Source organism: Pleurodeles waltl, chromosome 10 (assembly GCF_031143425.1).
Source record: "Pleurodeles waltl isolate 20211129_DDA chromosome 10, aPleWal1.hap1.20221129, whole genome shotgun sequence".
Taxonomy (NCBI): Eukaryota; Metazoa; Chordata; class Amphibia; order Caudata; family Salamandridae; genus Pleurodeles; species Pleurodeles waltl.
The window spans coordinates 418,369,448-418,381,558 of NC_090449.1; the positions used below are offsets into that span (position 1 = coordinate 418,369,448).

General features: G+C 42.9%; 1 protein-coding gene across 1 annotated transcript in view; it reads right to left on the reverse strand.

The window, feature by feature from the left end:
* The window catches only part of LOC138261580 (galanin receptor 2b-like), a 776,066-nt gene extending 764,675 nt beyond the window's left edge, over positions 1-11,391 (reverse strand). The window contains exon 1 of the mRNA XM_069210663.1: positions 11,307-11,391. The gene's annotated coding sequence lies outside the window, so the exon portion shown is untranslated. The remainder of the gene's footprint in view (positions 1-11,306) is intronic.
* Between the last annotated feature and the right edge of the window lie 720 nt (positions 11,392-12,111).

Sequence of the window (12,111 nt, forward strand, 5' to 3'; positions counted from 1 at the left end):
GGTGGTGTCAGTATGGTGAAAGTATTGATTGATCTTGCTAGGAGTCAAGTAAGCATGATGTAGGATAAGTTGGATCAATTTCAAGAGTGAATTACGAGACACCAGAGAAGTATATGACAGTAGGATCTGCCAGTCGCTATCTGTACAGTCACATCCAAGACCTGTGTCCCAGCAACCGAGCAGTGTAGCAAGGGGTGGTGCCGTGTGGGAGCGTAATGTGCCAGCGATCCACCGGGTCTGGTGTCTGCCTGTGCCCAGTACATGCAAGCACTGGAAAACTAGATGTTGCTGGGGTTCCTCCTGTACTTCACTCCATGTTCGAGTCAGAATGTCTATGATGGAGGTGTGCAGTAGAAACTGGTCTGTCACAAGTTTGGTGCTAGTTGCCAGGTCATCCATAGAGAGAAGAGAGCCATTTCTATATAAATCGCCTGCGCTGTACAAGCTCACAGAGTGCCATGATGTCTGTGCCCTAAGGGTGGTACGTGTTTGTCTGCGTGGCATGGCAAGAAGAGGCAGTGTGGGGCATAAGGCGTGATTGAAAGGGTAAGGAATATCAAGAATGCTTTCCTTAATGCAATTCTTGAATCAATAATCCCATCTAAGTCACTACTTGTACTTATTTAATACTATGTTGGCTAACAAGCACAATGGGTAAACATCCGGAACCACGATGCCAGAACCACAACAACGTTGTTAACGCAAGCGGAACCACGCTTGCAATAACAGTGAACAACAGCTGAACAACACACATGCATGGTTAAGGCAGAGAAAAAGGGAGTCAGCACTGGGAGAGGGTGCGGTCAGGTAAGTGGGGCTGGGGGGTGGTTTTGTTTTTGGGGCGGGGTGGGGAGTCGGGGTAATTTTGTATTTACCAGTCGGTGGGGAAGCTTGTTTTTAGAGGCGGGGTCGGGGTCATTTTGTATTTAGGGCGGGTGGGGGGTGGATTTTAGGGCGGGGTTGGGGGGGTCGGGGTAATTTTGTATTAAGGGCAGAGGGTCAGGGTAGGACGCAGTCAAGTAAGTGGGTCTGGGAGAGGGTTGGGGTAGTTTTTAGGGGTGGGGTGGTTGGCTTATTTATTTATTTTTTTAAGGGATGGGGTGAGGGGGTCCGGGGTACTATGGTTTTTAGGGTGGGGTGGGGCGGTCGGGTAATTTAGTTGTTATGGGCGGGATGGGGGTCTGGGTAATTTTGTATTTAGGGCAGGTTTTTAGGGGTGGGGTGGGGGAATTGGGGTAATTTTGTTTTTAGGGGTGGTGGTCGGTTGTTTTTTATGGCGGGTGGGAGGCTGGGGTAGGTTTTAGGGCTCAGGGTGGGTGGGGGTCAAGGTAGTTTTATTTTTAGGGCGGGTGGGGGTCAGGTAGTTTTACTTTTAGGACGGGGTGGGGGGTCGGGTAGTTCTGATTTTAGGGGCAGGGTAGTTTTATTTTTGGGGAGGGGTCAGTTGTTTTTAGGGCAGGTGGGGGTAGGTTTTAGGGCTCAGGGTGGGTGGGGGTATCAGGGTAGTTTTTAGGGGCAGGTGGGTGGGTCTGGGTAATTTTATTTTTACGGCTGATGGGGGTTGGGGTAGTTGTCGGGGTATTTTTAGGGCGGGTGGGGGGTGGCATGCGAAAACCACGCATGCCTTTACTAGGCATGCCTTTACAACAAAAGATTGTTGTAAAGGCATGCGTGGTAAAGGTATTCGTGGAAACAATGCGGTCGTTGTTCCGAACACGTTGTTCTGGCATGCGTGGTTGGCGCATGCATTGTTCCATCATACATCCCTAACGCAAACCATAATTACACTAACCAGGCTTAAAGCACAGAAAGATCAAACACTTTATGACTTCTATATTCCACCATCCAAGATTGCAAAATAGAGCAGAAAGGTGTATACATTTCTAAGGTGTGATGTGCCTTACTATACTATACCACAGAAATTGTGGGCAGAGTAATATTTTTGTACCTGTCAGGCTTCAAATGACTTTTGGGTAGTTTTAGTCCAGTGACCTTTTGCAAACATGTTATTACCCCAGAATCAACTGGGGTGTTTTTTAGACTTCCTAATAAGAGATGGGTGCTCTGCACTGTACCATGACTCTTGCCTGTTTGCTGATTGCCATGAGTTGGAAAAGAAAGTAATTGCCCACTGTATTTGAATATGGGAGGTATATAAACAAAACTTTCGATCTTGAACAGCAAGTAGCTCTAACGCATGGGAGTGTGACTAAACCTTCTTGCCGTTGAGAAGAATTGGCTCATTAATTATAACTTAGGATGCTGAGAAAATGGTGTAATATTCATTTTGTATATGCATGATACACTATGATTTGCTGAATCTCATAATAATACCAAGCATTGACAAAGCCAATGGGTCTGGGGTTGTCTGCCAGCCTTTGGTCAATTCTTGTTTAGTCATGGTTTTTACAAACTTTTGTTTGGGAAGTGTTGGGCATTTGCCTAGCTAAAAAAAACACTTACATGTAGTCTCCAAAAAGCACACATTACCATAGTACTCCATTGCTCTGAAGGAAACTCATTTATGTGTGGGTGTGCTCGTAGTGAAAGGGCAGCATGCCATAACTCATAAGGTCAGCCAATGGCTGAAGTGGGGTGATGCATTGCCCCTTGATGTGAGCTTCAATGGGTTGGAGACAAATGTGAAGGACACAACCACAGTAAAACAGATGTAAAGTAGCTGAAACCCCTATGGATAAATGTGTGTCTTACACATAATTTTAGTAAAATCAAAAGGTGCACAGACCTAAAAAGACAATTGTTCAGCCACTGGCTGCTCATCTCTTGCTGTAAGAAAAGAAAGAAAGAAAGAAAGAAAGAAAGAAAGAAAGAAAGAAAGAACGAACACAGGGCAAGAAAGAGAAGACAGAAGGCATGAAAGAAAGAAGGCGCAAAAAGAGGAAAAAAGAATAGAAAGATGAAAGGAAAATGAAAGAAAAGGGAAAGAAAGAAAGCAGAAAAGGAAGTTAGCATAGAAAGCGAGAAAGAAGAAGGAAGACAAGAAAAAAATACAGAAAGAAAGCAAAAAAGAAGGAAAGACAGTTAAAATAAAGGAAGAAGAAAAGAAAGAAAGAAATACATTTTTTCAAGTGTTACAAGCGCTGCACATTAAACAGGATAAAGGCTAGTTTTCTTCCTGGGCACAGTTTATTGAAGCAACATTGGTGAAACTGAGTCCAGGATACTATCAGCCACACCTGCAACCTACGTCACACTTGAGGTGGGACTGCATCACCAGGGGGCCACATTTGCAGGAGGTGGGACTTTGTTTTCAATTGCACTGTAAAGCGGTTGGCCGCACACAGCGGTGGAGTACGCACACGTGGTGACGCCTGGGCACGTGCCCGGGTGAAGAGCAGGCACGTTTGTGCCCGGAGGAGGCCGGGCTTTTGGTTTGGCCCTGTGATAAGATAAGATACCAGCAGGTAATTACATCTCCCTTCAAGTAGGACTCTTATATATCTGCCATCCATAAGTAGCTGATAACTGCTGACTACTGTATTTCAATGTCTTTTAATTATTGGGAAGAAAAAGCCCACTGCCCAGCAGGTCCGGCTCTAGGATTTTTTGTTTGGGAGGCCCGTAAACAAGCATAGGTGGGCCATGAAGATGAATGGGTACCGGCCAAAAAACAACAAAGTATTTAATGATCTGATATTTTAGGTATTTGCATTTGTCCGCTTTTGACATTTTTGACACAATAATCAGCACCCAGTACCTCCTTTGCTTTCTCTGATGTGCTTTGGGAAAGGGGAGGGAAGCTGCTTATCAGATCCTTAAGATGCAGAACTTTGACTGCAGCATGCTTCTCCTGGTCATGTGCAGCAGAAGAAATGTCTCTGCTTCCATACATGGCCACTTTACAGCTTTTCATGTTTTTAAAAAATGTTGCCCACTTGCTACTTTGCAAAGCATTGAAGTTTAACAATTCGACACCTTAGGCCAAGAATCTTAATTTACTTTTCCGGCTATCTATGCTGGTGATTTGTGCATCAAGACTGCTCAGCTGATTTAACACCTCTCCCCATGCCTGAAAGTGTCCTATGTCAATGTTACTAATCAATAAAATAAACTACAATGGAGAGCCCATGTGGATACACGCCCATTTGAAAGATTAAGGTGAAAAACGTGTGTTTTTCAGTTCTGAATGGCCTTGGGTGGGTCCGGGTAACCCTTGGGTGGGCCTAGCCCACCCTCTAGAACCAGGCTTGCTGCCCAGCCCTGCTCGTATCTGTTGTCTGCTATAGGGGCCATCCCTATAGAATTAGAACTTCTAGAGACTCGTATAGATGCAATGCAACAAATGATAAATGTTTCGGATAACCCATTGACTGATGAAAATGCTATTCCATCAGATAACCTAGTGGAAGTGAACCAGCGGGCAATTCCAGCCATGACTAATAATCCATGTATTAGCCACGATCTTGTAGACGATATTTCGATTGATGACTCGGGCTCACCTGCCAGTGTCTCAAATCCCCATGCTTAAACGCAAACACAAAGAGGCCAAACCCCAGGAAAGGGTGGCAAAAGCAAGTAAATTAAGAGATACATGAGCCCCCTCCACCAACAAATCCAGACCTAATTTACTCTTTTGGACCCAAGTTTAGTTCTGACTTTGTGAATCTCTTTACGACCGTCTGTAAACCCATCTTTGATCAAATGAAATCGTCATTAAAATCTTTTGAGCAGTCGCTGACAAGCCGGCTTAATCACTTACAGGCTAAGGTAGAAAGTTTATGTGATATTCAACAAAGTACCGTTCAGTCCAACTAAAAGATTATTCTTACTGGCCACACCAACCCCTCGCCCTGCCCCACAGCTGAAGGTATTGAGCCGAGTAATTCATCTGCCATCAATGCTTTATGATATTTAGCCGATTTAGTACAAGGTACCAGAGTAAGAGAACGTTGTCCAGGGAAATAATACTTATAGTTATAAGGATCATCTACAATTACAGCCCGACTGCACGCCTTTTGTTATAGCCCTTACAGGCGTCAGCGCCACCAGTGCTGATTCGCAAAATGATTGACACGTACTTAAACGGAGAGTTGACCATTGGTTTATTACTAAATCTGGCTGGGACCATGACTTGATGGGCAATATTCTTACTGTCTGATGGTTTGGCTGGGTAGGCACCGCTCCCAAGACTATTCTATGAGATTTGTATTGTTGTGTATTTTAGAAACAAGTGCAATCCCTACGTCATCAGGCCGCCTGAAGGGTGGGCGGCCTTGGAGTTTTAGTTTCTCTTAAGTTAGCCAATGTAATGTATCCATCACCGAATTGCGGTGTTGCCCCGGTATCACATCTTGTCTCTGAGGCTGCCTGATTCCTGTTTCCTCCTTTCGATTAATTTCTACTTTAATTTATTTTCAAATTACCCGATTGACCTGATTTATGAATAAGGATAAACATTTCTCAGAGTTTCTGGAGAAATACCCTGATAGGGCCTGTGGGGATTTTAATATAACGAAATATCTCTTACTGGGTGACTGTGTCTGTGGTTTTACTGATTAGCTGGGGCGATGTATCCCACTTTTTACATAACTCTTATGGGAAGGCACTGAACCAACTTATTTTTGTTGGGTTATTGTTTAATACAGATGGTGAAAAATCGCTTACAGTTACTGCAAGAGGAGTAGGATATACTACCGATTTTATTCCATTTTCTTCAATGTTATGTCCTTTAGTCCTAGACAGTAAGATTTTGCCATCTAATCTGAGTGATTTCAACTTAGTTACCCCACGAGTTACGTTTTGGGTACAAAACCATCCATTTCACAGGGCTCTGACAATTTGTATATTGAAAATTTTATAGTGAAAATGAGGGGATCCGCATTAGATGGGAAAATATTGACCATGATAGACTTTATAACAACTGCAGGGATGGATTCTTCATTAATCGACATTCTAAAACACTTACATTGGGATACCTTGCCCCAAGTTCCAATACCCCTGAGGAAGAATGTACCCTCTGTTTTAAGGTCAGCGAAGCAGTCAGACAGGGCTGTATCTTAGCCCCCTTTCTTTTCCTTTTTTATATAAATGCACTTGATCAATTTTGACAAATTACAGGAAAGATCTACTGAGGGTTGGGAGGCGATTGGTGCCTATTTACATTACGCAGATTATGCAGTACTTTTATATAGACTCCAGTCTCTCTTCGACTCTTTTGATAAGTTTATGGGGGATTCTCACCCGAGGGTAAATCATAAGAAACGTTTGTGATGATTCTTGTCCCTAAAACTAGTAGCTCTCTGACATTTTCTATTGATGAGGTTCCAATTACCAAAGTTCAACATTTTAATTACTTAGGAATCCCGTTTGATTAAAATTTTAAATTGGACAACCTCTTGGCCCAGAGAAGACTAAAGAAAGAAAATGTGGCTGATGCCACTTTTAAATTTGCCATGAAGCTCAAACAAAAACCAATTGGTGTACTCTTTTCCCTGTATAAATCGAAATTTCTTTCTTTGTGTATGTATGGGGCTGGATTTTGGTGATATGTGGATTGCCAGCCCCTATAGGTCACCGAGAACAAATTTCTAGCCAGATTGCTTGCGGTACCTAGGAGTACTGCCAGCATTATTACTCATTTAGAAGTTGGCTTATCCGATATAGAGGATTTGGTTCCTTTAGCCCCACTTATGCTTTGGGTAAAAATCTGGTGCTCTCCATGTACCAATTTTTCTCGCCAAATTTCGAAAGACTGTATAAACTTAGAGCAGAGGCAAATAATTGTTTGGCTATCTTTCATTAAAAAACATTTTTAGATTTGGGCATTCCACATTTGTTTCATTTACCAGAGACAACTGAAGCTAATTCAAGAGCTCTCATTTGGGTTTTTAACAGTAGGGACTTGCAACGGGCTGATAAGTCCCAGCTTATGGACACAGTTGCCTTGCACCTACAAATTACAACCCCCAATGGTATCAAGCCATGATTGCACTGGGTTTCCAATCCGGAGCATAGGTTTCATCTGACCAGTTTCAGGCTGTGTCACATTTTTGGGTAGCTGACCCTGTTCAAAGTAGTTGGTTCTCTTTCTTACCATGTTGTCCATGTAAACAGATTAGCCAGCAATCATTTATTCATTTTATTTTTTTCTGTAAATGTTACTCAGTTCCAAGAGACAGATTTCTGCGCCCCAGTTTGTGTTCTTTAAATTCCATTTCTGCAAGAGTGAGTTTGAAAATCCTTCAGCGTTTGGGGGAGTCTGTTTATTTGTCAGTCGTCAGATGTTCCCATAGGATCAAGAATACGTTGGGGGTTTCTGTGCACTCTTTATTTTAGCTAGGCAATTATTTTAATGTTTTGATTTCATTTTAATGTATTGAAATGTATTTGTATTTTACATATTATATTCTATTTATTATGTTTCTTGTTTGTTTTGTGTTTTATATGGCTAAAAATTAGACGACTAAAAGTACTTGACTGACTGAGTCCAGAATAAAGGTGCTTTGAAGAATTGTCCGATTATGAATTCACATGTATAACATTGAATCTTTTGGCCTGTGTAAGTCAAAAGAGGATAACAATACAGAACATTTTCAAATGGATGTAACCTGGTTTTCTGTGAGGTGTGTCACTCCAAAAGGAATTTACAATGGCACTGTCAAGACAGGGGAACTGATAAAGCATGCAATGTGGGCTGTGCTCACATCTGGCATAACGTGTCCTGCGTTCATCACAGGCTCTAAACACAAAGGCAATACTAAAGTAATTATAAAGTGAAAACAAAAACATTGTCACTGAAGGAACTATATTGTATGTGGATGTGTCATTGTGGAGAGCTAAATGCAGTCACTCAAAGTGAAGTTAACCAGTGGTGGAAGAAGACTCACCCATTGCTCCATTCTGTATGCTATAATGGTGGAAGCAAGATGTGAATAACACAACAACAGACCATGGATGAAGAAAGGTGGCTGAAAACCTTTTAAGTAAGTATATTATACATATAATTGTAGTGCAATCAAAAGGACTTGGCTAAACCAGACCTAAAAAGTCAAATTAAGAATCAAAACAAATTAGAGGGATATATATAAAAAAGAAGCATAAATCACACCTAATAATAATCTGCAGAGCAAAAGAAAACTGGTGAAAAACCCCAAAGAACTAACATTCTCATTTGCAACATATTAATGAAGAAATTCTACTGTAGCCAGGAGCAGAACTAATCGGACAGAATGTAAGATAAAATAAGAAACACAGTGAGTAGAACTCGAGTCAAACGGAATATAAAACTGCATATACAGCTCAACAGCTCAACAGAGTTGCTGAGTGTAGAGAATGCACGTCCAACTGTCTGTTTAAAAGAGAAAACCTCACATGCAAAAGAATGCGTAGCCAAACAAATCAAGCCTGAAATAGATGAATTAGCTGAAAGATACCCTAAATTCAACAATACAAGGACAAAAAGTAACCAAATAAAAGACAACTCTTAAGCTGGACTAAAAATCGACAACACTTGGACCAAAGTGCTGCACACCCGAAGCACAAAGATGCAGTAACAAAATGTAACCAATTATTAGTTTAATATTTCAACATAAATGATGCCAAGTTCCAAAAAAACAGAAGCCAGTCCCTAGTGTAATAGATCACACACTAGCACTCAATTGATACAGATATAACATAAATTGCAACTGCTGGATTGAACAAGCAAAAGACATGTTTAGGACTGATGGCCAAAAGAGGTGATGATAACCAGGAGAAACCAGGAATAAACCATAGTAAATGAGAAACAGTCAGGACTAACACGGAACAGTACGAAAGAGGGAAGCTCAACAAATTCCAGTCCAGTATCCAAAATATCCCAGGTTAATGCCCAATGAATCCAAGGCCAATACCACAAAGATCCCTGGTCACAGATCTTATGTCAACATCTGGCATATCCCAAATAAACATTTATAAAATTCGAAAAACACTCAAAGCCCAAGATCACTAACCAACAAATCCAGGACTGGCACAATACATTCTGGGGCAAGGTAAATGAACAATATATACAGGAATAACATGCAGATGTTCCAATCACAACAACAGAAACCCTCAACAGATACTGTCAGCACAAAAAAATACCTAGAACCAAAATCAACCACACGAGGACACCATGCCGAAATCCGTTTGCATTAGGCAGACACTCAAAAAAATCAGATCCAATACCACTAAGATATGTTGAACCAACAAATAACAAGTTCATGACAAGTTGCAACACCCACCGGATCCAAGACCCCACCTTTGTAGAACCAGTACTGAAACCTTAATTCACTTCCAAAGATTGACAGTTCAACACAACTAGGTCCAAAGCTTAAGTTATAGAAGCCCTATGTTTAACAATAACAATCAAAATATGTAATCTGTGAGAGCTCACATTGGATACAGTTAGCAATACACCTGTGACAAACCTCAACAAAACTAACGAAACAAAAAGAAGTAAAGTGTGGAATAAGGCTCAAGAAAAGTCGTAAAATAAGTAGAATAAGAAACTAAGAGTTGAATCAGAATTGAACAGGACCACAGACACAAAGAAACAACAAAGCAAATATAAAATGCCTCCTAAATGGGAATGATAAATGTCGAAATATGTCGCAAGAATAACAAAACGCAGTGAGAAAGGAAATGCCGACAGAACTTACACCAATTGTCAGTAGAGTTCGGATCAAACCCCACAGAGTAGAATTTACACTAGAATACAATAACAGGAGAAAACAGGAATCACTGTCAAGACAAAAAATAATCACAACTGGGACACGAGCTGGAGAGGATCAGGTCCACGAATAAGCAACCAGATTACCAAAACCGAATATATCTTCCACCAAAACTCAAAGCTCCAGCAACTTAGACAATAATTGTATAAAACACAATCCAAAACTCAATATACGCTGTGCTACATCCTAACATAATAAGGGCAAGCATGTAGCACAACGGAGAAAACCTAGAGAACACTGTGAATAAACCTCCACAAATAGTGCTTGAAGGCAAAAGAAGTGGCTAATGCTGAGCTGACTACACCTTAATTTAGCTGAGACCAGCAATCAAAAGAACAGGGATCAAACTAAACAAGCCTGGGGCTGAATCTGAAATAATTGGCACTAATACTTTACAATAAGGGAACAAAAACTGAAAATGAATACATTAGAGCGAAGCCGAATCGGAAACAAAACTGAACGTAACTGAGACCGGAATTCAACGAGAACGGTGCCTTTACCTACTGTGGAGAGTGGCGGGGGTGTCGCCAGGGAGCGCTGGAAAGAGTGACACATACCAATACTGCGTTTCTCGCGGAGATGCCACAGGGGTCAACGGCTCTCCATTTCATTACTTTTGCCAAGTAGCCCAACCCCCTTTGACCTTCCTCGATACAAAGTATAGGAGAGACCGGGTGGCTCTCTACACCGTCCAAAATCTGAGAGTCATAGGACGCATGGAAGGAAGCATTTCATCTGAGAGGGAGAAGAGTGGGGTGTTCCTGTTTGAGCTCCCTGAGGCTCCTCCTCTGTGACTGGAGCAGGGCTGCCTGCGTCAAAACACAGGCGCTCTCTACCGCTGCCGCCAGACCACCTCTGTGGTCCTCCTATGTCTCTTCCTCCTCAGCCCTGTTGTACCTTTCACTCCTCAGTTCTACTACGACTGTCACTCGTCAGTCCGGCTACGACTGCCACCCCTAAGCACTCCTGTGACTGTCCCTCCACAGATCTCCTCATGTCTGTGCCTTCTGAGCTCTCTCGTCACTGCCCTTCTCGCAGTATTTTTTGACTGTCCCTTCACAGTTCTCATGCCACTGTCCCTTCAAAGTCTCCTGCGGCTGTGCCTCCTCAGAGCTGCGACTGTCTTTCCAGAGTCCTTTTCTAACTGATCTTCTCCAGGTCCTGCAGCTTTACCCTCATACTCCTGCTGCACACGCTCCTTCACAAGTCTCCTACAACTGTTCCTCCTCAGTGCCCCTGTCACTGTCCACCCTCCTCTGTCCCTCTGTCGCTGTCCCTCATCACTCCCCTTGTGACTGTCCGCTTCAGTCCTGTGGACACTCCGTGCACTCGTGTGACCGTCTCTCAGTACCGAATATACTGTACCCGAACCGTCTTAGACAACAACCGGTCACTGCTTAGATGTAAGTGTCAGTCATCAGTTCAGTGGAAAACCCTCGAAGCAGGGGCATCCTCACATCTACCACATCTCCGCCACACAAACGGGTGATAGGAAGTGAGCCCCTTCTCCAGCAGAGTGACACAGCAGACCCACCTCCGCTCCCGGGTACAGGTACACTGCCCGCAACACAGTGCAGACAGCGTCCTCGTGCCCCCTACCTTGTCCCAGCGCGCGCTGTGATCCCAGGTCAGCGGGACGAACGTCCTCAGACAGCAGAGCTGCTCGGAGTGATCAGATCGGTGGGATCGCAAGTCTGCCTCGTGCTACGCCCCCGCCCATACCCAGCGCAAACTGCAACAGCCAATCACCCCCCTTATGTCTCCAGGTTTTATCAAACACACTCTAGGATTTTCTTCCCTCCTCCTCTTCATTCCCTCCCTGCGCAGTCTGTACAGTGCAGAAAGCAGGTCGCCTTCCCACTCAGTCTACGCTTCTGCTTTCCTGTTTCAAGCCCGGGGTCTGGTTTTATGATCCACGACCATAAGTCTCCGTTCCTACCTCTGCGTCCAGCCATCAGTCATTTCCTTCTCCGTCTCCAGCCCTTACACTACACGAGTTCATCTCTCTCTTCCACTCTCCATCAGTCTCCTTTCCTGTGATAGAGCGTTCCGTACCTAATAAATTACCTGTATCTGGACGCTCTTGGGTCGATGAATCTTTTGACCAAGTGGGGCTCTCTTCACCCAAGAGTAATCAATTTAATCAAATCAATAATCAATAACGAACATAAGCAATGCCCTGATCAACATAACACTTCACAATTAATCCAGAAAACATTTCGGCGAACCATGACCTTTCGGCCATGAATAACCACACCAGTTCATTCAAAGTTAATGAATTTATTTCCCTATATTAACAAAGCTAGCACGATATAAATGTGTCTCAACACCAAATGGTATATGTAAATGAACATTAATAGCTGTCCATAACGGCGAAAAAGATGCAATCTATGCAGCATTTGAA